Source organism: Danio aesculapii, chromosome 20 (genome assembly GCF_903798145.1).
Source record: "Danio aesculapii chromosome 20, fDanAes4.1, whole genome shotgun sequence".
NCBI lineage: Eukaryota > Metazoa > Chordata > Actinopteri > Cypriniformes > Danionidae > Danio > Danio aesculapii.
In genome coordinates this window covers 26092627-26119231 of record NC_079454.1, presented here as the reverse complement: position 1 = coordinate 26119231, position 26605 = coordinate 26092627, and the positions used below count along the sequence as shown (strand labels likewise).

The 26605-nt window shown below is 35.4% G+C and overlaps 1 long non-coding RNA gene across 1 annotated transcript; it reads right to left on the bottom strand.

Annotated features, from left to right (window-relative positions):
- Positions 1 to 8427: 8427 nt before the first annotated feature.
- Positions 8428 to 26401, bottom strand: LOC130247523 (uncharacterized). The gene is made up of 3 exons (XR_008839555.1): positions 26326 to 26401; positions 14034 to 14215; positions 8428 to 8698 (listed from the first exon to the last, which is right to left on the bottom strand). It is a non-coding gene; the product is annotated as an uncharacterized LOC130247523 (long non-coding RNA).
- Between the last annotated feature and the right edge of the window lie 204 nt (positions 26402 to 26605).

Genomic DNA, 26605 nt, shown 5'->3' with positions numbered 1-26605 from the left:
CTTTCCCTTTCTCATGCATCTTTCATGTTCCTGCTGAAAACACCTTTGAGGAAAAAAAAAAAGGTCTTGGGAAGGAAGGAGAAGGGAAGCAAATGTCCCGCTGTGTACAGTATACACCTCTAAATCTCCATGTAGTCTTGCCATGTATTTTCATTACGGAAAGAACAGAGCGTGTACGTGCCGCTGGAACAGGTACAAGCCTCCCTCCTTTCAAGCTTCCTCCATTTATGTCACTGCCAGTCCCCCGTCTTCCCGACCCGACCCAGAAAAACGCAATATCCCGTAAAAGAATCTAAATGAAAAAGTGGCCCAGCCCCCGCAGGTAGAGATGGACTAGAGAGATATTCTGCCGGACTCTTGCATTCTGGGTAATGTCTCCACTTCCACCCCCACCTTCCGCCGTGGGCAGCTTTGTCTCGGGATCACACGCTGTTCTAGGTGACCGCTCAGGAGATGCAGGGGCGCGCAATGCACCGTACTTCCCTGCTGACATTTAGATCTCTTTATTTTCCTCCGCTTTTCAGTCCACCAACAACAACTGGCCACAGAGAAGTGGGAAATGCCAGGGGACTCTGGCCTGGACACGGAATGGGGGAGGGAAGGGTCTCGCCGGAGAGACAGAAAGCACACGAAGGTCCTCCAAAAGCGACCCACGGTGCATTTAGAATTGCTATGTACAGTTTTGAGTGCTGTATCCGTATGTGGGGGGAAAACGACCCCTGAGCTGGACGTGGTGTCCTCGTCTCTGGAATGAAAATATTTTCAGTTCAGAATGTGACAGCGGTTCCCGTCAGGTTCTCGTTTGCTGTTGTTATGCTGGCTCATGGACGGACGGCACGCAGGGAGATTTATTGCCTTTCTCTGCCCTCGTCAGAACAATCCTGAACTGTAAATAACGCCGCTCTTATGATCTGCAGCTGCGCCATCCACACCAGGACAACCAGGACAGAGGAGAACAACATCCTGCTCAAAACAGAAGATGTAACTGAAGACTGCGAACACTGATGGTGTTTGTGGATTTGACTTTGTGTTCAATTTTAAATGTGTTGTTGTTGTTGATTAATAATATAAAGAATGCCCTTATGCCCTCTGAGCCGTATTAATGAATTCTCCTAGGTTGACCTCACATATTGATTGGATCATTGTGGACTGCAGGCCAGAAAAAGGATTATGCTTAATGAAAATGAAATAAAACAAACAATGTATTGACATCTTAACCCTTTTTTTTTGTCTTATCAATGATTTACTCATCTACTGCAAAAATTGTGTCTCTAAATCATCTTGATTATAACAAGTGTATTAGAACCAGAGACAAAATGGGATTTTCAAGCTTCAAAATAAAGACATGAAAAGATCATTCAGTGTAGCTTGCAATTAATGTAGGTATTATTACAGTTTTTCAATTTGCTTTGGCTCAATTCTTGATTTCATTTTTTATTTTTTTTTCAAAACAAGTGTAGATCTCTGAACAATTAGCTTATTGTTCACTTTAGAGTGGCATTTCTTTATTGATTTAAGCAAATTTCAAATGCTTTGGCACATGTGTGCAAACAGTGAGTACAATTGTCTGTAGTTTGGACAAAAAACTAATTGCATATGGCTTGTTGATCAAAACTGGAGTCAATTCCCGTTCAAACTGTCAAACTCTTCACAACTTCTCAATCATTTTTCATTGTGTAGGCCATCTCACTCAAAACAATATATTTAATTATCAAACATTGTGTATACATGCATGTTTAGACCATATATATCTGATATTGACATTGTTTGTCTGCTAAATTGATAAATGACGTCTAATTGCAATACAGTTTGCATCATCTATTTAACCACTCATGTTTGGGAGCATATATATATATGTAGATTGTCTACATAAAGATCACTACCTTTTTTTTTACTTTCGAAAATGCTTGTGGAAGAGCAATTGGAAGACCTTGGCAAGGCCACAAGAGCGACAAGATGTCCACCAAGAACAATTCTTTTTTCATGGATGCTATTTTGTAGTAAAGTAAGAAATTCGAACTTTACAATACAGTAATCAGACAAGCAAGATTGCACTTTAAACGTAATAAATTCATACAAAAATAAACAAACTGTATAAATATATATTTTTTTTCTATGTACTATTGACTCGTCTCTCCAAGTATCAGATTTTTTTTTAAACCTCAATTTCCATGGTTGACTGTAATAATGAAAAAACAACTAATCGTTTTGAGCAGTGTGGCTCACATGATGACAAACACACTTTATGTTTTGGTGGCCTTGGCCAAATTACTGACATGATAACTACGTTTTGAAGCATGAATAAATTGTTTGGGTGAATAACTACATTTTGCAGATGTGCAATCATTTTCTGAAGTTCCAGCAAACAGTTTTGACATTTGCACTGTTAAGACTGTTTCAAAAAATGTGCCAAAGCAATTGAAAAAAACTGAATGTATCTACTTAATTTTTATATAATATATTAAATATTTATTTAACTTTGAGAGCTTTTCTCAAAGCAAACATTTTAATATACAGTTGAAGTCAAAATTATTAGCCTCCCTGAATTATCCCCCCACCCCCCACAATTTCTGTTAATTTTTTTTCATCATATTTTAAAACATAATAGTTTTAATAACTCATTTCTAATAACTGATTTATTTTATATTTGCCATGATGACCGTACATAATATTTGACTGGATATTTTTCAAGACACTAGTATTCAGCTTAAAAGGATTTAAAGGCTTAACTAGGTTAATTAGGTTAACTAGGCAAGTTAGGGTAATTAGGCAAATCATTGTATAATGAGGGTTATAACGTTTGTTATAAAGTTATGACAATGGTGGATTAAAGGGGCTAACTTTTTTAAAAAATAATTTTTCACCTTTATTGGACAGGACAGTAGAGATAATTGACAGGAAAGTGTGGGGAGCAGAGAGAGGGGAAGGATCGGCATAGGACATCGAGGCGGGAATCAAACTCGGGTCGCCGTAAACACCAGAGTGCATGTGTCGGTGCACTTTCCACTACGCCATTGGCACCGACAACGGGGCTAACTATTTTGACCTAAAAATGTTTATTAAAAAATTTACAAACTGCTATTATTCTAGCCAAAATAAAACAAAAAAGACTTTTTTTCCAGAAGAAAAAATATTATCAGACATACTGTGAAATTTTCCTTGCTCTGTTAAACATCATTTGGGAAATATTGAAAAAAAGGAAAATAAAATCAAAGGGGGGCTAATAATTCTGACTTCAACTGTAGGTGACTCATTTTAATAAAATAATTTTCCAAAAAGCATTCAAAAACATTAAAACATGCTTTCAAAAAAAAAAAAAAAGAAATTTTTACAAAATTTACATAACAATGTGCTCTCAGAAAAGGACTTTTGCTGCTTGTTCAAACTACTTATTTAAAATGATTTGAAACAACTTGATTTGTTTAGCTTTTTGGGGATAAATTAATTGTTTATGTTGAATCCACTTAAATTTGTAAAAAATTATGAAGTTAACTTAATCGATTTGTGTTGGGACAACATGAAATAATTGTGTGGAATTAAGCATTTTTTACAGTGTGTTAAAATGATCTTAGAGCATAGAATTATTACTTGTGATTGATCAGCATATAAATCAACAATGCGTTTCTAATATACACCCAGCTCTAGATGTCAAAAGCACCTCGTGTGTTGAATTTAATCAGCAATCAAAAGTGAACGTCTTTGTCCAGCTCGCATCTTCAATGAGGACAACACAAGGACAGAAGCTCAGTGCCAAAACACACAACGTTATCCTGAAAGAAGTCTGCTATTATATAAAAAGCTCTAATATTGGCCATAATTAATAACCAGATGTGTTGATCCAGCGCTGACAAATGGAAACACACAGATGTGATCTTTCATTCCCACATCCATCACACACTTGTCTTGATGTTGGCTAAAGACACCCTCTCTTTCTCACGCGCACAAATTACGAGGATTTATGCAAACGATACCTGGAGACTTGTTCTGAAAAACTGCAGAATGAAGATTAAGCTAAACACAAACAAATGAGCTGAAGGAGGGAAGAAAGCGCAATAAAAATGAACAAGCTGGAAATACCTCATATCCCTTGCCAAATACGCACACATCCATACGAATTAAATCTTATCGCTCTAATCTACGGTGACACTTATAGCTACACGAATAACTCAGAGAATGACAATAAATACGCTTTCTAATGCGCTAATGTAGGAATTATCTGTGCGAACTTAAATCTTGCACAGTATTTACAGTCGCAGGTCCACCCACACAAGTCGCTCTCTCTGACAGAGGAATGAATATGAAACAGACACGAGCGAGTACGAGCATCAGATTGCACCTCTTTTCTGCTTGGAGGGCAGTAGGATTGACACCACGGCCTTCCAAGGAATGCCTGCCATTTTGAGTGCTTCAGCTGGCTGCTGGATTATTTCATATATGCGTAACAGAAGCGCCCGTTCACATTAGAGCATGAATCCTGCTCTCCAAATCATACTGGATGTGTTGAAACACTCTATATTCAATCTGTGTTTCTGTTTAAGCAGTGAGGAAGAAAATACCATGAATGCGAATGACCGTCTGGTGTTCTGTGTCAAAAAAAATAAAATAAAAAACATTATTATGGTCAACGGGTCAACACGCTCGAAGCTGTGGAATATTTTTACACTCATAAACATGGAGATTAATAGACTTGAGATTATTAAAGTTTAGCTCTTAAGGTTTGTTTTTCTTAGCCCACTGGCAAAAAGCCTTTTTCTTGTTTAAAGTATTGATCTAACAACATTTTGTAAGCTTTATAACAAGAAATAATTCAAAATATATCCTCAAGCAAGCCTTGCTTATTTTTTAAAGGGGAAAAAGACAGATAGGAGAAAATATTTTTTTCTGCAATTTGCTAAATATGTTATGGACAGGGAATTTGAAATTAACATTAATTTTCTGGTACTGTATATTGAATAGTAGGGGAGCACGTGGGCACAAAGAAACGTGAGGTAAAATTTAACACGGAGTTTTATGGTATTTGTTCAGGGTTAATCATGGCATGCTTCTGAGGTTTTCACAACACTGTCGGCAGACGTCTTCCTGCCAATTACTGTAAAAGTTCAGCCAAAATTTGGATGAGCAACACAGGAGAAACCATTTTTGCAGCATAAAAGCATTTTTTTATTATACTATATATATTTTTTATTTAAAAAAAATCTGTGAAAGTATGTTAGTGAAATCTTATATTGTTGTGATTGCTGTCTTCTAGGCTAAAAGATCAATTTTGAAAGGTGTACTGCTAGCCAGTTTTGAGACAAACACGGCCCAGCGAGGTTAGTTGTAACAGGGTTTTACAGTTAAGCCACTCACTGTTGGACACCAATTAATCAAAACAAATATTTTGGAATTTGAGTTTAATGTTGACAAATTTTTAATTAAAAATGTTTTTTAATAGAAAACATTTTTTAATAGAAAAATGTGATTTTATTGCAAATAATGCAAATAAATGCAGTGTATATATGACTAATATAATGCAAATAAATCTAAATGTGTTTTATCCATATATAGATAATAAATAAACATGCTGTGATATGTAAAATACACAAAAAAGAGTTAGGAAAATAGTACTATTTAAAGTAAACTGCAAATTTAATTAATTAATTATGTGAAATCTGACTTTTTAGGCATGTGTTACAACTAACCCTCTGTCTGTTACAACTTGCCTCACAGGGGGGTAAATAGTAACAATTTTTACTCCTGGCACTTTTGGCAATACTCGCGCAGAACCATAGGTCCCGCAGTCATACTTTCACTGCTTAATCGAAAGAGGCTTGTGTGTTGCTGGTAAAAAAAACTATGGTTGGTCTAACCCTATTACTTTGTTTCATTATTTTGGCCAAATCCAAAAAGTATTACTTTGTTGCCCCGCTCTCCCCTAGTATGGGATGTAAAATATACTGTACCATACAATCGGTTGTACATTTCGTCGAAAATATTTCGTGATGAACAAGTTTCTACCGACAAAACTACACTGTAAAAAAATAAATCCGTAAAATTTACGTGTGGTCTCGTTGTTGCAACCATTGTATATCCAGTGTTTGGAGTTGCTGTGATGCAAGCAGAGCAATTGCCCATATCTAGTGTCTCTGTCAGAAGCTCAGTGAGTCTCCCGCATATTCATACAAGCTCTGTGACGGCTGCGAAGAAGTGAAAATACTCGATAAGAGTGAATGAAAATATATACACTTCTGGAGATATATACACTTCTGGGGAGCGCCAAATATGTCCCAGGAGCTCTTTTTTTTTTTTTTTTTTGCAGTTTTTGTTTTCGTGAAACCACCAGAGGCCGATGTGTTCGCTTTTTGAGATCTCAAATTTCTATCGCCATGTGCATTCGTACACACCCTCCTCCTTCACTAAACCCAACCAATTGTTTTGATTGACCATACCCACCCCACTTTCTTAAACTCAACCAACAATTTTTCAAAAGCAATCCAGAAAAGAAAAGGTCTGAATTTTTACCACGTTTTCAGATTTTACCACATTCTCAACCCTCTCATTTACTTGTTTATTTTATTTATTTTTATTCTGTTTTTGTCTTACCTGCTTTCTGGAACCCTTCTTCACCAGACTCATAGCCCCGTCATCATGGTCAACTCCTCTCTGCATCTCAAGTCCACCGATCTACATGGTGAGGTAACAGGACAAACTGGTAACAGCGGGAAAAACGTCTATATGGAGGTAAGTGGTCAGCTGGTAGGCGCGAAAAGGTAGCATTTATTTTAAAAATGAAATGCAGCCATATGTACTTCTAGCTACATAATTTGCGATCTCCAGAAACGTACGTAGGCATACGTTTTCAGAATGAGCCTATGATTGTTTTACGCGTTATAAATCTTGAAGCATCAAAATCGGTACTCAGTATCGGCCAATCACAATGACAAGGAATCGGTACTCCGTATTGGCTGCAAAAATCCTGATCGGAGCATCTCTACTAGCTAGGGTTCATTTCTTTGTTTAATACTTTAATAAATAAATAATCATAGATGCATCAATAAATTATGTTTTAAAATACACAAAAATACAAATTTTAAACTATAATAATGAACATTTGCACCATTGCTGAGCATAAGAAACATCTTTCAAAAACAGTACAAGAGAATAATATACAGTATGGTAAATAACATTGTTAACTATTTGTATAGTATAGCATATAGTAATGAAACAGATACTAGCATATTATTTACTATAATAGACGACCAAAGCTCCTGTATTTAAGATACAGAATGAACATGTCTTTTTTTCATTGAGGGTAAGATTATATTCAAACTTTAGTGTGTTACTGATTTCCAATCACATAATGAAATTTGTAGTTATTAATGTAATCTAAGGCAAAATGGTGGCTTAGTGGTTAGCACTGTTGCCTCACAGCAAGAAGGTCGCTGGTTCGAGTCCTGGCTGGGTCAGTTGGCATTTCTGTGTGAAATTTACATGTTCTCCATGTTGCCGTGGGTTTCCTCTGGGTGCTCCGGTTTCCCACAGTCCAAAGACATGCGCTGTAGGTGAATTGAATAAACTAAATTGGCTGTAGTGTATATGTGTGAATGAGCTAGTTGAAGTTGCAGCTGGAAGGGCATGCGCTGTGTAAAACATATGCTGGATAAATTGGCGGTTCATTCCACTAAGGTGATCCCTGATAAATAAAGCGACTATACCAAAAGAAAATGAATGAATGAATGAATGAATGAATGAATGAATGAATGAATGAACTAATAATGTAATCTAGGATAATTTTATACCAAAAGTCATATTGAAATGAAACAAAGACAAGAAAAGATATTCAATTAGTTTTTAAATAGTGCAACTAACTTTTGATTGGTCTGTAAGAGATATTTGTTTATTTATTGTAAAGAAAAAAATAGGAAGAATCAACAACTACAAATCAAAGTATAAAATATTAATAAAGAATGAACTAACTGATCATGAGCATTATAAAAATGCATTATATAATTCCAAGTGCCTAATTTTTGTAATCTGATTATGTAATTCAGATTACATTTAATTAATTACTTCCCAGCACTAATGATTTCAATCAACTGTACAAGTTAAAAGGTCTGTGAAAGTACAGTATAGGAAGCAGTGGAGAGGACAAAACGTAAGATTATCATGTAAAGTTTTCTATACTGGAAACCAAGAGGAATGATGCTCTTGGGGATGACAGGCAGGAATGTGCATACCTGAAAAAACCTTTTACATCTCATTTGCCGTCAGCCTGATAAAGCCCCATTTCACGGACTGTTGAATGTGTGTGTGAGAAGCAGTAAGTATATCTGTGTGTGTCCAAAGTATGTAGGTGCTTATTGTGTGTGTGTGTGTGTGTGTGTGTGTGTGTGTGTGTGTGTGAGTGTGAGTGTGAGTGTGAGGGTCTCCTCTTTCAGCACGGAGAAACAGAGAAACTTTTCTGTGGACCGACCCGTGGAGCTGCCGAATGGAGTCTGGTGATAGGATCGGTTTACCTTCACAAGCCTGGCTTTGTTATCCGATCTGCCGCACGCAGGGACACGGAGCACAGTCAAACCCACTTTAATTCACACAAGATGTCCAATCAGCACCATCCGTCATTATTACGTTCCTGCATCCAGAGTCCTGGTCCCCCAATAGCGCTAGATGAGCTGGGATCCGGTTCTCTTCAAAAGAAAGTCTGCTCCTGGTGTTATTTCTATAGGTAAACACACAAAAACAAAGCAGATTTGGGCCACAGTAGACTGTCTGCTTACGGTCTGCTTGAATTTGATAGCTGGAAAACAGACTTTCTGCTGATTATAAGTAACATAGAGACATGTAGCAATTACCTCTACTGACTCAAACAGTCAACTAATACTCTACTAATGAGAGTTAGTCGAAATGTAAAGTTTATATCAAAATTAGAAGTCCCTGTTTAGTAACAGTTTTTAGTCATAATTCATAAACTTTCATCAGTGGTGTAAAGTAACAAATTACAAATACTCAAATTACAGTAATTTTTCAGAGAAATTGTAATCTACTAAGTAGTTTTTAAAATGTGTATTTTTAATGCTGTATTGGTACTTTTACCCCACTACTTGCCTTCAACCTGCAGTCACTACTTAATTTTTTTTCTCTTCAACAGTGATTTGAAAAATATGTCGTATGATTCCTGTCTAATAAAATCTCACATAGAATCGCATTATACTGAACTACCTCAAGACATGGGCGATTATAAATCCAGCAAACTTTTTGGAAGCATTAAAGGGGTCCAAGAAGATGTTCAAAATCGTTACACGCAATGACCGAGAGACTGTTTAGACTGCATGTCACTGATGGAAGATGGCAGATGTTGACTGTATGATGGATGTTGACTGTATAGCCTTGAAATAGCCTTAAACAATAACTAAATGCACCACAAAATGTCATGTTTACACACATGCTTATATTACATGTAAATACTTCTCACTTGAGTACTTTTAAAAGGGCTACTTTTTACTCATACTTAAAGTAAATATTTACAACAGGTACTTTTACTCTTGCACTACATTCTTTGGGCAAGTAATGGTACTGTTACTTGAGTATGATTTTTCAGTACTCTTGCCACAACTGGCTAAAATATATTCTGAAGCAGAGTGTGAATATGTGTGAAGATATTTTACATTAAAAAAGACTACATAAAAAAATACCTGCCATAATTATTAGGGTTAATCTGGCACCTGGTGGTAAATTTCTTAATTACCTGACAAAGCCTATTTGACTGGCAGCCTAATTTCCCAGTTTTCATTGACTTTGCAAGATGGTGAGCTATTTAAAAGTACTGTAACTGAAACCTGACAGCAGATTGTCCAGATGAAGGTCAAAAGGATGACACAACACTTTCAGCAATGTATATAGTTGGTCGTTTCATTTTAGGTAGTGATATTTGTTATCTGTAAAAACACTAAACAGTAGTCTTCAAAAATGAGGCTATTATGAGAGCATAGTGCATGTTAGTTATTGTAGACATGTCCATTTTAAAGCCAAGCGTGATCAAACACACAACAATGGTGACGTACATGGTAGTTTCATCCCTTAAAAGTTTGCTAATGCTTCTTCAACATAGTATGATTTTACTTCACCAATACAACTGACAGTGGAGACATCATATACATACAGCCAATTGCACATCATGCACATCAGTGCCAAGCCATCGACATCATGCCATCACTTCCCTAATGGTACTGTTTACTAACAAGGTGACAACAAAAAATTCTGGCCTGACATATGATACAACATTTTTGGCATTTTAGCATATATTTGTAAGCAAAAATAGTGTTCAAAATACTGTTATCTGTACACAAAACTTGCAAAGGAGTCTAAACTTCACTTTAGTGATGAAAACAAGTTTGAAAGTCCAAAGTTGATGATATAATAAAGTATTTACGCCTGGGCGATGCGATGGCACAGTAGGTAGTGCCATCGCCTCACAGCAAGAAGGTTGCTGGTCAATTGACATTTCTGTGTGGAGTTTGCATGTTCTCCCCGTGTTCGCGTGGGTCCAAAAACATTTGGTATAGGTGAATTGGGTAAGCTAAACTTGTCCGTATAGTATGTGTGTGAATGAGAGTGTATGGGGTGATGGGTTGCAGCTGGAAGGGCATCCGCTAGATAAGTTGGCGGTTCATTCTGCTGTGGTGACCCCAGATTAATAAAGAGACTAAGCTGAAAAGAAAATGAATGAATGAATGAATGAATTTAAAGCTAAAGATTGTAAATAAATTATGATTAGGGATGTTTTCTGCAGAGGAGGTGGGCCTCAAATACAGATACATGGTTGAGTGAATGCAAAACTTTAAATTAAATGGCAACCTAGAGTCCTGAACTGAACCTGATTCAAAATCTCTGGAAAATAATTTTCCAAAAAACCTATAACTTAGAATAAACTATACACTCTGTAAACTCAGTTGTTTACTTGGCTCTATACTTCTTTACCTACTGTAACCTTCATGCTACAGTCATTTTGATCTCCACATTATGCAGTGTTTTGTCACCAAATAAAGTTTTTTTTTTTTTTTTGTGTGCCTTACTTATTTGTAAAACCGTGTTATATTAGCATGGTACTGTATAGTCACAGGAATTCCTTTAAAATCTGAATAATTTCATTATTTCTTTAAAAAAAAATATGTGATTATAAACTGTTTTTTAATTTTGATCTCCACTGTAGTTACAAAGTTACTTGGAGTCAACATAATGTCTAAAGGGGACCATTGAAAAAAAAAGTGCAACCAAAAACACACAGACACAGATTTCTTGAACACATCAGCTTCGTTAAGTGTTTCCTTCAAGCGTAAAGAGCAGTGACGGCATTGGGCCAGGCGTTGGAGGAAGATGATACCTGCCATTTGTCTTTGCCAAGACTCACAGAGCTGAAGCTGTGGAGAAAAATGAAGACTTTCACTCTGTCGTGGAGTTTTTTTTTTTTGTGTGTCTTTTCCTGCCTCAACGTCCCCCTTCCTTTTCTCTCTTTCTGCATTCCTCTCTCCCCGGAGGTTGAGTTGTAATGATTGAAATGTGTGTGGATTCTCAGCATGCTTAGCACTTCATTATCAGACTGGATTCATCAGCGTCCACTCAGCAGATCCACTCGAGCGAAACAGCTGGCCTCCTACCTAACCTAATAAGACCACAATATTTCAGCTCAGTCCAAAATTTAGAAGTTCTGCTTTACTGATGAGAGATGCATACTGGGAGATAAATTAAAAAATATGGTTATGAATATTTCTTGCATAGTTAAACATTTTTAGTGATAAATATCTCATCTAGACTAGTATGAATTAAAATGAAGTGAAGACACTTATAATACTACAAAAACACCAAAAACAAGAGTTTTATGTTTACTACATAATTAAATATAAATGTAGTGTGTCCATGCAAAACTCTTATAATGCCAAGATTGTTACATTCAAATGAGGAACAACTGCATAATAAAATAAAAAATACAAAATAAAAAAAAAAATATATATATATATATTATAATAAATAAATAAGCAAATAAAATATAAATAAAATATATAAAATAAGTAAATAAAATATAAATAGATAAAATATAATAAGTAAATAAGATATAAAAAATAAATAAAATGTAATATAATAAATAAATAAGTAAATAATAAAAAAATATATATACTAAATAAATCAATCAATAAATAAAATATAAATAAATAAATACATAAAATATAATAAATAAATACATAAATAAAATATAAATAAATAAATACATAAAATATAATAAATAAAGCAATAAAATATAAATAAATAAATACAAAATATAAATAAATTAATTAAATATGATAAATTAAACATACATATATATATATATATATATATATATATATATATATATATATATATATATATATATATATATATATATATATATAATACATAAATAAATAAACAAATACATAAAATATAATAAATAAGTTTATAAAATACAAATAAATAAATAAAATTTAATAAATAAAATGTAATAAATAAATAATATATAAATAAGTAAATAAATAAATAAATAAAATATAATCAATAAATAGATAAATAAATAAATAAATAAATTTCCCTTTGGTGTAGTCCTTTATCTATCAGAGGTCACCACAGCGGAATGAACCGTCAACCATTCCGGTATTTTTTTTCGCAACTGGTTAATAAATCATAAGTAAAATAATTAGGGGGCAGAGTTTCAAACTATTAGTTGTCACGATGGGCTATTTGGCCCATTGAATCAAATAAAAAATAATAATTATTAATAATTACTAATTATTTTAGGTTACGCAAAGTCTAAATCAGTGAATATAAGTGATTATGGTATATGTATAGATACCCCATCCCTATCCCTACTCTAATCTGATTGGATAAATCAGTCAAAGTCATATTTGGTCGATGCCCATTCATGTTAGCCCTAGTCTTGCCACTGTGTGCTTCAACATCAATGAGAACTAGTGTACATCCCTGGACCTTCACTCAATAGTACACAAGTTTACTGTGAATGAGTCAAATAATACAAAACAGTAGCCTGATGAAAAAAACCAAAAAGAAAAAGACAAAATCACAAGGAGAAAAGTGAACGTCAAAGGGAGGGTGTGTGAATTAACGAAAGGATCAATCACAAACCCACATCTGATTATGTGAAGCGGACCATCAACACAACTCATGATCTCTCTCTGTCAACTCTACGGCCACATTAATCACGTCAGGCATTGCCAAGCCAAACATGAGAATACTAATGACATTGGATTAGGGTTCAGAGACCGGGTGCCTAGCAGGCTTGATTTCATTCATCGTATGAGGGGAAATACCGCGAGACAGAGCCCTGGGCTGCTGCAAGGTTATCCCCCCTCTCTTCCTTCTCAATTCCCCTCGGTCTCCTAATTCGGCTAATACCGCTGGTTTCCAGGGATGTTATTAATCAATAGAGTCCCTAATGAGACAAACAGCCTGGGGAAAGTCTACACCAGGGGCCCCCATCTATTGTGTTTGAACTTCATGTGTAAGCACTTTTTTTGACGCTCTCTAATCCACAAATCATCTTTTTTTTTTCCTCCCATTGGTAAAATTTGAGCCTCTATGCTTCACCAAGTTGCTCCTGATTACTTTGACTCTCACTTTACATGTATGTCTCGCCACACTGATCCGCTTACTGGCATTACTGATTGCTGTTTACCGGCGGCCACATGACGGCTGTGTGCAAACGGCCCTTTGGATCCTCTCGCAATGGTACGATATGTGTTTATTTGATGGCGTGCGAACCATGAAGAACGACACCTGCAGTTCAAGCAGATTCAGTTGCACTTGTGGTTGTTCCATCGAACGCTTGTGTTCTCTGATGTAGCGAGACGAAAAGAGGGCCGCAAATTTTTCAAGGGGGGTTCAAAAGAACAAGGGCCTTTAATGTTAACAACACAGCTGTGTTTACATAAATGCCATTGGAGAAAAAGGGAGAGGGGTTAGGGAAGGACAGAAAAAACTACACGGATGGGATGATGTAATGAGCCTGGGAAGAAGTGCAGGCTGACCTTTGACATCTCAACCTTGTTTGGGAAGGAGTGATGGCTCTTTTTTCCTTTTCTTGTTAGAGCTGTCCTCTACTACTGTCTGCTGCCATACTGCAGATCTTCAGCGCACCTGAGCAGGTGAATGAGGTAATGTGGAGGTCAGACGCTCACTTGTGTATTGTGAAAACAGACAGACGATGACTCTGAGGAGAGAAATATAGACAGAGAAAAACAGAAGATTTATTTTTTTGCTGTATTATTTTCATATTGTGTCCAACAGGAGGAAATATATATTTTCTTTGGCATCACTGTTATCCAGGAAGAAACTTTTTAACACGTTTTACAAATCTCAACTGCACTAACTCATTTTGGCTCAGTACATTTGTAACAGTGACTACGTTTACATGGACATCATTGATTGAATTATTTACCTAAATCTAAATAAGACACTAATGTGTGTACGGTGTTTACATGAGTTGCTTTTTGAATGATCTTTTCCTGTTACCGTTTTACCAACACAATCTCACGGCAATTCGTAACTTTTTGATTTAGTGGCTAATTCGTACGAATTCGTACGATCTAATTCATACAATTTAGTACGATTTGCTCATGCGCCAATGACGGTTGGGTTTAGGGGTGGGGTTAGGTGCCACGCCTCCTTTTAAAATCGTACAATTTCGTACGACCTGAACTACGAATTAGCCACTAAACTGTCAAACGTAAAATACTTACGTTTCTCGTGAGATCAGGCTGGTTTTACATGTTGTAGCACATAGATCGATTCCCCCTTCATTGCATCACCACGCTATCCACGTTTCCACCAGAGTTCTCATGCAAATTCGTGTTGTTTCATTTTTAATTTGTCTACGTTAACCCTGCAGTTTCGATCATTTCACTTGTAATTCATTCAATGACCCCATGACAAACTGAGGTACTCTCGATGTATTTTGACGTACTTGGTGGGGAGGTGTTGTTTTAATGAAAACTGATTACTCAGCATTTTCATGATGTGTGTGTGTCTGGGGTCCTTTACTACGATGGCCGAGAGAGACTTACATGCTGCAGTTTAGGAAACACGTGCCATTACAAAAACGACAACACACTATGCTGCCAATCCTCACAACCCAAACACAACACAAAAAAAAAAAAAAAATGCACTGCATTTTCTCACAACGCAAACAAATTAATAATGGCATAACGCTAAGATTAGGGACCACGTTTTCTTAGAACGCAAAGAATTTAGGGACACGTCCTGCATTTTCTCATTTTCAAATAACTCGGAACACAACGGAAATGTTTCAAGGAGACCCTAAACATGACAGACCTGGCTATTCTTTATGTTATTCTTTATGCGTTGTGAGGATTTGCAGCACGTGTGCTGTCAAACGGATGAAGATCTTTTCTTAATTTGCTGGCGATTTTTGTAATTGCATATGTTTTCTTAAATTTCAGCACATTAAGCTCTCTCAGCCACCGTACTTTACTGACTCGGTAGGTGCAGAGAATAGTGTCAAACAGCCATGTGTGTATAGAATATCCTGTCACAAAATGCAGCAAAAAAGTCCTACATGACGGTAATGGTTTGATTAAGGTGTTTACAGGTCGGTACTGCACTTATAATGTGACTAAAATCAGCATACTCCACATCTTAATTTGATTTGTGTTTAGTTTGATTATGACCTTAGTCTGATTAAATTAATTTAAAATCGGAATTAATCGGAATATTGTCTTAATCGTATTAAAATCAGATAACTGGCGTCTATGTAAACATACTCAGTGTTTATTAATCTTTGTTAATGTTAGTTTATGACAGTATAACAGCTATTTGTTAATTTTTATTGAGTCTTTTGGACCCTGTGTCCATTTCAATGGACATCACATAGAAGGTCATGTTTTTTGGGTTGTTTGTTAGGTTTATTGCTATCAGGAGCATTTATATACTAATACTACTACCTAATATTACTACTACTACTACTAATAATAATAATATTAATAATAAGAATAATAATAATAATACCAGAGCCTGTTTTGCAAAATCTACTTTTACATTGGGTTTGAACACTTATGTGTCCACAATGCGTGTAAACAATCAGCATATATATATATATATATTATATAATATATATATATATATATATATATATATATATAATATATATATATATATATATAGTATATATATATAGACACACACAAATACCTGCCTCATAATTCAGAAGCTAGTGTCAGAAAAAATAAATGCTGGTTCAGATTTCACTGTATTGTGATGTCACATGCCCACTCCTAACTTGTGACTACCTGTCTTATTAACATGAATCAATCAGAGTCATTGGATTTAAGTGAAAAATATTGATTTTAATCTAATAATATTATTCAGTCAAGAGCAGTGATCGATTTTCAGGTTTTTGTATTTTGTATCTGTAGTTTCATTCATATTAACAGCACTACTGTTTATTACTTTTTTATCATGCTATTACACAGATCTAGTAAAAATATGTAATTTATTTCCCTGCTGTTTATGATCTGATTATATATGACATAAATGTGAACTTTGCATGTTTTTGATATAACCTTGTGTATATATATTATACTATTACACACAAATTGACTCTACAGATAATTTATAATAATTTGATACCCAATTGACATACGTTGTCTGATAACTGGCATGTTCTGCTACCATAATCAATAGACTATAAAACGCGCACTTTTTTATAACAAGTTAATTGCAACAAATATAAAATTTGTGCCTTCATTTATTTAACTTCATATAGAAACATCATTCGAATGCATTTACAGCCTGCTTAAAGCACCAACTGCTCCTGGTAATCCACCCTTGTCTGTAAAAAAAATGTAAACAAATTTTGTGTATATCCAAACCTGCTTCATTGATTTATTATTAAATTAGTATGATTACTGTTAAATATTTGAACAGTGAAATGCCAAGGTCAAGGGTTTGATTGCCTGGAAATGCAAAAACCGATGAAAATGCACCTGGAATATGTTGCTTTGGATAAAGCATCTGCTAAATGCAATATTTTAATTAATCGTTTTCATGCAAAAGTATCAATTACCATGAAAATCACTTTTGACTGTAAATAAAAATACAATTATTAGTCAATGAATATTCATAAGTGTTTGTTTCTCTTCAAATTAATGTTTATGTATATCTGCTAAATGAATGTGTATTCAATTTAATTAAATTATTAAATAATAAACCCCATCTGTAATTATGCAAGGAGGAAAAATAATGATGAATTTTAAATAACAAACAAGGCAAGAATAAAGGCAAGAGGAAGCATATTTTGTAAAGGACATGAAAACATGGGAATAATACCTCAAAACATGCATAAATGTATTGACATTTCTCACCCGTTTCAGGAAAATAACAATATTCCAAAATGATTTACCCTGTTTATTACTCACAGCAGGCCTTATGGTTAGTTATAAAACCTTTAGTAGGCATAAAAACCATCTGCACATAAAGTTCCTCATAGACAGACAGATGACAGTAATTCAATAAGGGACAGTGAGGGCTTTTAAAGATTTTACAGAGGAAGGATTATTCTTCTTGGAGAGAGAGAGAGAGAGAGAGAGAGAGAGAGAGAGAGAGAGAGAGAGAGAGGAGAGAGAGAGAGAGAGAGAGGAGAGAGAGAGAGCGAGAGAGAGAGAGAGGAGAGAGAGAGAGAGAGAGGAGAGAGAGAGAGAGGAGAGGAGAGAGAGAGAGAGCGATGAGAGAGAGAGAGAGAGAGAGAGAGAGAGAGAGAGAGAGAGTGAGTGGGGGGGTGGGGGTGAGCGAACGAGTGAAAAACAGACAGGGACAAAAAAATAAAGAGGGAGAATAAATCTGGACAAATAGGGGGACTAGAAGGCAGGAGGGTTGGAATCAATGAAAAACAAATGAACAAGGGATTCTAGGGTGGCCAGTTTAGGTAACAGGACCACTAAAATAGGATACAAAATGAATGTTTTTACAGTATGTAAATAACGGGAGAACAGATTAGTTACGTTACCATTTTACAGTAAGATCTCATTGTTAATTTATTAATTAAAAGTAGCTTAAAATGTGCAGATCCTTGGTTATGGTATGCATTAGTGTTTGCTAAAGTTAGTTAAGTTAGCTCATTAAATAATATTTCCAGAGCCAGTTACAACATAGGCTCATTCTGAAAGTGTAGCCATGCTGCATATACATTTCTGGAGATCCTGAATTATGTAGCCAGAAGTACGTAATGCTGCATTTCGCCTTTAAAACAAACGCTACCAGGTGGTATGAAATCATTCCTTTTCAGGCCTACCAGCTGAAAGCTTACCAATGTATGAACGGCTTTCCAGCTGTTACCAGTTTGTCCAGTTAGCTTGCCATGTACGTTGGCGAACTTGAGACAAAAAAAGGAATTTGAGTCCGGAGAAGAACGGTTCCAAGAACAAAAACAAATATTTAAATAACAGGATGAGAATGTAGTTAAATCTGAAAACGTTGTAAAAGTCAGTCGAGGGCTTTCCTTTTTCAGGCTTTTTAAAACTGCTGGTTGGGTTTAGGGAAGGGGGAGAGTGGGTCAATCAGGATCAGTCAGTCAGTCAGTAATTCAGTCAGTCAACAGCGGCCTCTGGTGGATTTACACTAGAACAGCAGGCACTCGCCAGAGAAATTTGAGATCTCAAAAAACATACACAACGGCCTCTGGTGGATTCGCGAAAAAAAAAAAGAAAAAAAAAACTAAACAAAAAACGTAGCTCCTGGGATATATTTGGCGCTCTCCAGAAATGTATATGGCGGTACGTTTTCAGAATAAGCTTAGGTTGGCCAAAGGGGTACATATTCAGTAAAAAAAAGTTGCTAAAACTGTGTATAACACTAATGTTATGAATGTAAAATGTGATAGAGTGATAAACAGGACTGTGATCTTTTAATGTGCGCAGCTCATGATAACAGGGTTTCTACAGGTTTCATCAAGTCAAATTTAAGATTTTTTTAAGACCCTTTAAGACCATTAGGAATGAAACTTTAGACTTATATGGGGCAAAAGTAAAAGTACCATTACTTGCCAAAAAATGTAGTACAGGCAGAGTAAAAGTTTCTGTTTTAAATATTACTCAAAGTATGAGTTAAAAGTAGCCCTTTTAAAAGTACTCAAGAGTAGTGAGTAGTGAGTATTACGCTGTGAAGAGCTGATACATTTACATGTAATTTGTGTATGTGCGAAAACATAACATTCTTTAGTGTATTTAGTTATTGCCCAGCAGCCACATATCATAAGACGTTAATAGTAGGTTAAAGTTAGGTTGTGATGTCAGGTGACCAAAATTCATTGTCTAGCTAAGGACAATCTTTTTTTGATGTCCAATAAAGACGTCAAATGATGTTAACATTTGGTTGATTTTAGGTTGTGTGGGAAAGTGACCAAAATTCTACGTCAAGCCAATGTCTTAAACCAACGTCATGTTGAGGTCCATACTGACATTTATTCGTCAGGTATAACCAAAATCCAATGTCTGATAGACGTCATATCGGTAACGTCATATCGGTAACGTCCACTTAACATCAAACTGTAACATCATTAGATGTTGATATTTGGACGTTGAACATTGACGTCGACCTGACGTTGAGTTCTGAAGTCAACCTGATTTTCATTTCCAAACAAAATGCAACGTCCCCAAAACTTTGGGGTGCAACTTCAATCTGACGTCATGTTGACGTCTTCTTGTGTCTGTTGGGTGTTTAAGGCCATTTTGGTCATCATACAGTTGCATGCAGATGCAGGTTGAAGGAAAATAGTGGAGTAAAAGTACTGATACAGCAATAAAAATGTACTCAAAAATTACTCAATTACAATAGTTCGAGTATTTGTAATTTGTTACTTTACACCACTGAACATAATATCTCTTTTTTTTTTAAATAACAAGTTTAAGATTGTTAAAAGCATATTTATCATGGAGGCAATTACATAAATAGTCAATATTTATATATATTTGTTTTTGATTGAGTATAACTTCTATTCAGCCTAATGCATTTCTGTTATAAAACCTTAAGTTTCATGCCTATTTATAAATATTGTGTCTATTCCCCCTTACTTCTGTAAAAAGTTTTAGATTTTTTTTGTTTTTGATAATTGAAAGATAACGTAAAGGAATATATTGCTGTCATTATCAGGAACTGTGTGATTGTTTTTAGATTTGTTTGCCTGATTTTATTAAGATGGATTGTTGGTAATTGGATGGATGTTGGACCGGTTGGGTAGCTTTACTTGGATAGAGGAAAATCAAGACCTGTTTAAAATGATTTAAGACACAAAACACAATATTTCAGTGAATTTAAGACTTTTTAAAGCCTAAAATTTTGTTTTTGAAATTAAAGACATTTTAGGACTTTTTAAGATCCTGCAGACACACTGGATAATAGTGTTTTTAGTGTACGGTTCACAGTTGCTCCACTCAAAATCTCTGCAAATGCTGCAAGTTTTTGTGATTCAAAAACAATCATAAATATTATTTTTGCATGTTACTGTTGTAATTTTTGATTATGAATATTGTAATAAAACACATTACAGTGTTATAGTATTACACAGTATTATATTAATATTTCTGTGTTGATATATTATTATTATTTTAGGGTGGTCAACCTGGCGACTCAAATGGTCTCCAAAATGTAAAGGAATGTTGTAATCTGAGATCAAGAGAGTGAGAACGTATTAAAAATAATAGTTGTGTTAGCGTGTGCGCTGATGCTTATTTTCTGTGGCCGTGTGTTTATTATCTATCCATTATGTCTTGCTGTGTTTGCACTGCTGAACTAAACGGCTTGACCGTGCCCCGCCGTCTATTGTATTGCTGAGGCCACACTAACCCCCGACCACACACACACGCGCACACACATACACGCACAATGCAGGTGCAGTGAAAGGCCTAACAAACAGTCTGATCTCTCATCTCTTTTATCTGTAGCCCATTCCAGCGGTGAGTGTGTGCCTTCATGTGTTAAATTGGCCGTACGCTGTCCTCCCTTTCCTCCCAGTGATCCTGATAAGGCGTATTAACTCACATACAGGGTCAGACACACTGTTTTATCCACCCATAGACACTTACAACACGACTGTGATGTCATACACGGTATACATCAAGTAAATGGACCTATAGATCAATGTATGAAGCCATTGGCCGCAACCTACACCCACCATCTTCTTTGTTGTTGTGTTGGTTTCATTTACAATAGTAGAAGAGAGAAGAGTGGGAAAAACGGGAAGAGAAGAAGCAAGCAGATTCAAACATTAAATCAGACCTGCAGGTCAACATATGTGTGTGAGAGTCTATTTGTGTTTCATTTTGCCCTGTAAACTTGTATATGTTTAGACCAGCCTGATCTCATGAGAAAATGTAAGTATTTTACGTTTTGTCAGTTTAGTGGCTAATTCGAGTTCAGTCGTATGAAATAGTATGATTTTAAAAAGAAGGCGTGGCACCTAAACCCAACCATCATTGGGGGATGAGCAAATCATACTAAGTTGTACAAATTAGATCATACAAATTCATACGAATTAGCCAGTAAATCAAATAGTTACGAATTGCAGTGAGATTGTGTTGGTTTAGACTGTTCATTGAAACAACAAGTTTAGGGGCCTGAAAATGCAAAGGATATTGTGTTTGTGTAAACCAAAAAAATATTGGTTTTGTTATCATGGACATTACATATTTAGTCATTAGATATATACAAGTACTGGACAAAAAAAACCCCAAAAAAACAACAACAACAGGACACTACAGGGGCCCGTTTCAGAAATGAGGTTAAGTGAAAACTCAGAGTATTTTAACCCTGAAATAAGAGAAACTCTGGGTTTTCCATTTTTAAAATGGCAGGTTTGTTAAACTCGAGAAAGCAGGGTAAGTCAAGCCTGTTTATGAAAGAGAGGTAACTTTAACTCAGAGTCAGTTACTGTGGTAACTTACTCTGTGAACCTAACCTGGTCAGGAGCAGGTTTTATTCTCTAAACTCGGAGTTTCTGTCGGTCTCCTCCCCTTTTTAAAGATGAAGCAGTATTTCTTGCCTTAGCTTTACGTTTCCACCCACCTATTTTAATGCTCATTTTGAAGATGCGCATTAAAAATGGTTGATGGAAATGTCATGATGCACATAACTTTTGAAAATAAATGATGCGCATAAACTACGATGGAAACACTTTTACTGAACAAATTCCAGTATGCGCATTAAAAAAGGTTTGTTATAAGATATCATATGATGATGAAAATATGTGTGAATGAACAAACCAGCAGGCTGAGCACACTGTAAACTATCTGAAATGTTGTTTTAGTAATTCATTCTAAAACGCCTTAACCGTTTCAGTATTAATGTTATTATATTATTAATGATCTCCAGAGCGTCTGGAGCATGTCAAGAGCGTCTGTTCAAATGCCACCACGCGTTCATTGTGTGTCAGCATTGTCTTTTGAGGTGCAAGTAAATTTATTAAATAAAGAAAAGATCGACGCAGCTTCTTCTACCGCAGTAAATTCAGTTTTTCTATTTGGCGTCCGTTTAATCAGGAAGTGACGATTTTGTTCTCTTTGACTTGTTGGAGGCAAACACTGCTTTATTCGAACATCTTTTATGCGTTATTCCAGTTTTGCAAATAAATTTAACTAATATATTTGGATGGAAACATAGCTATTGCCTACATTTCAGTCACAGTGGGAACGTGTGTAAAAAAATGTATAAACATCACACATAACATTACTTATTTTGTTATACTTAAATATTTAAATACTTTAAATGTAAAGTTACACATTAATTTGAGCAGCTGTTTTCCCACGCTAACTGTTTCTGTTTCACTGATGCAGTGGTGTTGCTTTTTAAATATGTGGTCATATTTGCTATAACTTTGCATGAGCACATCAAGTTCATGCAGAAAGAAACGGTGATCTCTTTTTTAAGATGTTGCCATGGTCACTCGTAATATCTGCACTCCATTGATAATGCCTTTTTATAGTCGTGGCTTGACTCTGAGTTGGTCTATTCAAAGTTGATTGACCTAACTCAGATCCGCCTATTCTGAAACCGAAAACTCTGAGTTTTCAATCTCTCTGTAAATCAACTCAGAGTTCAAGTTTAAACTAAGAGTTGGTTGAACCTCCTTACTGAAACATGTGTGTTGATATGTAGTGTTTCTTTACAAACTGACATCTGCAACGTTTGACTATGCTTTTTATTAATTTTCAAAGATCTGTGTGAGCAGGAATTGTATTTACATCGCAGTCATCTGTACGTAAATCATTTAAAAAACACAAACTTTTCAGTTTTTTTTAGCTCATTGTTGATGTAATTTACATTTATGCATTTGACAGATGCTCTTTTCAGCTACACATTTATCATTTTACAAGTTCTCGCTCTTTCTGGTAATCAAACACACAACCTTGGCTTTGCCAGTGCCATGCTCTACAATTTGAGCTTTGGCTCAGTTATCCTTTGCTGTTTATTATTGGTTTCCTCATCTGTTGTCATGGTTACTGATGTGCACCTGCTACTTGTTTAATTGGTTTCTCAAGTGTATTTAAGCCCTCAGCTTAGTTCTGATCATTGTCTGGTATTGCCTTAGCTTTATTATGAAGATATTGTGTTATGTTCTCCTGTTTTTTATTATTATTATTATTATTATTATTATTATTATTTATTATTTATTTTTCTGTTAATAACAGGGCTTTTTTATTGTTGCATATTCACATATGATAGTTGTTTGTTTTATTTTATTTAACTTTTTTGTTTCATTCTATTTTTAACCAGTCATTAACCATTAAATGATCAAGTTAGAGTGTTAAATGATTGTCAAATGGCAGCATTAACTACAGTAGATGTATCACGCTCCATTATCTGTGAATGGAGAGAAAAATATGATCGGAAAATATACTGTTTATTTTATTCACAAGGCACATGAATTTGTTTTAGAGAGAGTAGGTTATACACAAATGACTGTAAACATTTACAGTTTTGAATGATGTCTTGCACCTATCTGTCTCGTATAGAAATACATATAGTTATTTTTTTTTCATGTTTTTTTTTAAGAAAATTATTCTGTTCATCAAGGTGGCATTTATTAAATAAAAAAAAAACATTTAATATAAAAAAATTAATAACTGTTTTTTTATTGTATGTAGTTTCAAATGAAATTATGACTCCAGTCATTACTGCATTTATAACTATTATCAATAATAATAATAATAATAATAATAATAATAATAATAATAATAATTTTACAATTTGTAATATATTTTTGATTAAATATATGCAGACTTTGTGAGCAGGAGAAGCTTATTTTAAAACATTTAAAAATCCTACTGACCCCAAACTTTTGATCGGTAGTGTAAATGAATACATTTAAAACATTATAGCTAATGTATTTGAACATACAAATGGCTCTGTGGTTAGCACTGTTGCTCACAGTAAGAAGGTTGCTGCTTCGAGTGGCATTTCTGTGTGGAGTTTGCATGCTCTCCCAGTGTTTGCATGGGTTACGTCCGGGTGCTCCGGTTTCCCTCACAGTCCAAAGACATGTGATATATGGGCATCTGCTGCATAAAACATATGCCAGGGTAATTGGCGGTTCATTCCCCTGTGACGACCACAGATAATTCAGGGACTAAACAGAAGGAGAGTGAGTGAAAGTGGATATCTTTGCAACATTTTAAAATATTTTGCATATTTGACTTTTTTCATAATTCAATTAATTCAGTCCAAATTTGAACTGCATGTCCTATGTTATATGCATTTACTGCCATATATCAGATTTCTATGTGGGTACGAAAAAAAATAGATGTTTCATTTAACCTATAATGGGAGTATTCTGGAGTTTTACTGGAGCTCAAGTGAAGTACAAGGCCTCCACTAGCCTATATATAAAATCATCTGTTTACTGAATAAGATACAGTTTTACTTACATTTCTGTAAATACTATTAATATTGAAATAAAACAAGCTATATCTGACTCTTTAGTCAACATAACCTACACTGTAAAAAATAAACGTTGGTTAACACGTAATTGTCTGTATTTTTTTTTACAGAATTTTCCACTATTAATTATACAGTGAAATACCAGTTGTTTTACAGATATGTTCTGTAATAAAAAATTCTAACATTAAATTTAGTTATTGCTTGTATTTTGGTATTACATTAATTTTCTGTTTTTTCACAGAGTAACACGTAATTTTTCCGTTAATATTTACAGATTATAACTCTAACAATATTGCTATGCTAATTGTTATGATTACCATTGATCTAGCGGCTGGGGATCGCTGGAAAACTACACACATGCAACTTTAACAAACTACCACTCCCAGCATGCATCTCACACACCCGGGTCCCTAATTCTAACTGATTACACGCACAGTCAGAAGATCGTTATGGACTGATTTCAAGGAGTATAAACTCAGAACACACAGACACATCGTTACTGAGTCTTAAGCTGCGGTCACACTGAGCTTTTCCTCCCTTAGACTTCCATTCATACTCACTGGAAGTCAGACTGGAAACGCAAGGTCATGCGTCAAGTTTCGCATGCCGCTGCGGTGCAAAGTTCAAGCTTGGTGAACCCTGACCTGCGAAATCGCATCACTTGACTGCGTGAGACTAATCGAGGATCAAAACAGGACCTCTCTGTACAGAAATTTAAAACATGGAGCAATCGCTCACTTTTTTAATGTCTAATCATCTTGTTTAATCCCGCCCCTTTTTGCAGCGCCGTACGACAGAATTTCGCACACACAAAGCCTAGTGTGACCATAGCTTTAAACTGTTTAGTGAGAATTGCGACACGGTTTCCCTTCCCTTCCCCTGCTGTGCCGCGTTGGACCCTTATACTTATTATTGTTTATTATTATATATGTGATTTTGTTTGCTGCCTTTATGCTTGGGATTATCTGTATGCAGCTGTTTCTTCCTGTTTCAACCTTTAATTGCAAGATGATTCTCTTTATTAAATGCTACTTGTCTCAACACCAGGTTTAAACAGGGCCTACTAAGAATCAATGAGGAGGAAGATTCAGATTCAAACTCCCTTCAAAACTCAACATGCATAACCTACTAAGCCACAGCTCCAAGGTTTTGTTATGCATTGCATGTCTCTGAACAAAAAAATCCACATAATACACAACACACACACACACATCAACTCTGAAATGTTTCTCCCTCAGCTCAGTCTGCAACCTCAAGCGCTGACAGCCTCTTCCAAACACTTCCTTGATAGTTGAATATCTCTACACTATTACGTCACACACGTACACAATCACACACACACATACACATGCAGACACAAACGGGGCTCTCACTCACGGTCAGACTGTGGCGCTCATCTGTCTCGTTCACATCTTTCTTCCAGTTTCCGGAGCTTCCAGTCGAGGCAGACGGCTCTGCGAGGGCCTGAAGTCTCTTCTGTCTGCCTGTGTGTATTTTTAGAGCCTCAGCACTAGAAATACTCCTCAGCACTGAGACTTGACAGTTTGAATGTGCGCGCAGGCTTTCAGAAAATGTTTATAAATTTCTCAAGCAATTTGGCTAGAACGACAGGACATGGCCATGTAGCGAGTCTGAATAAATAAAGAAATAATCCCTC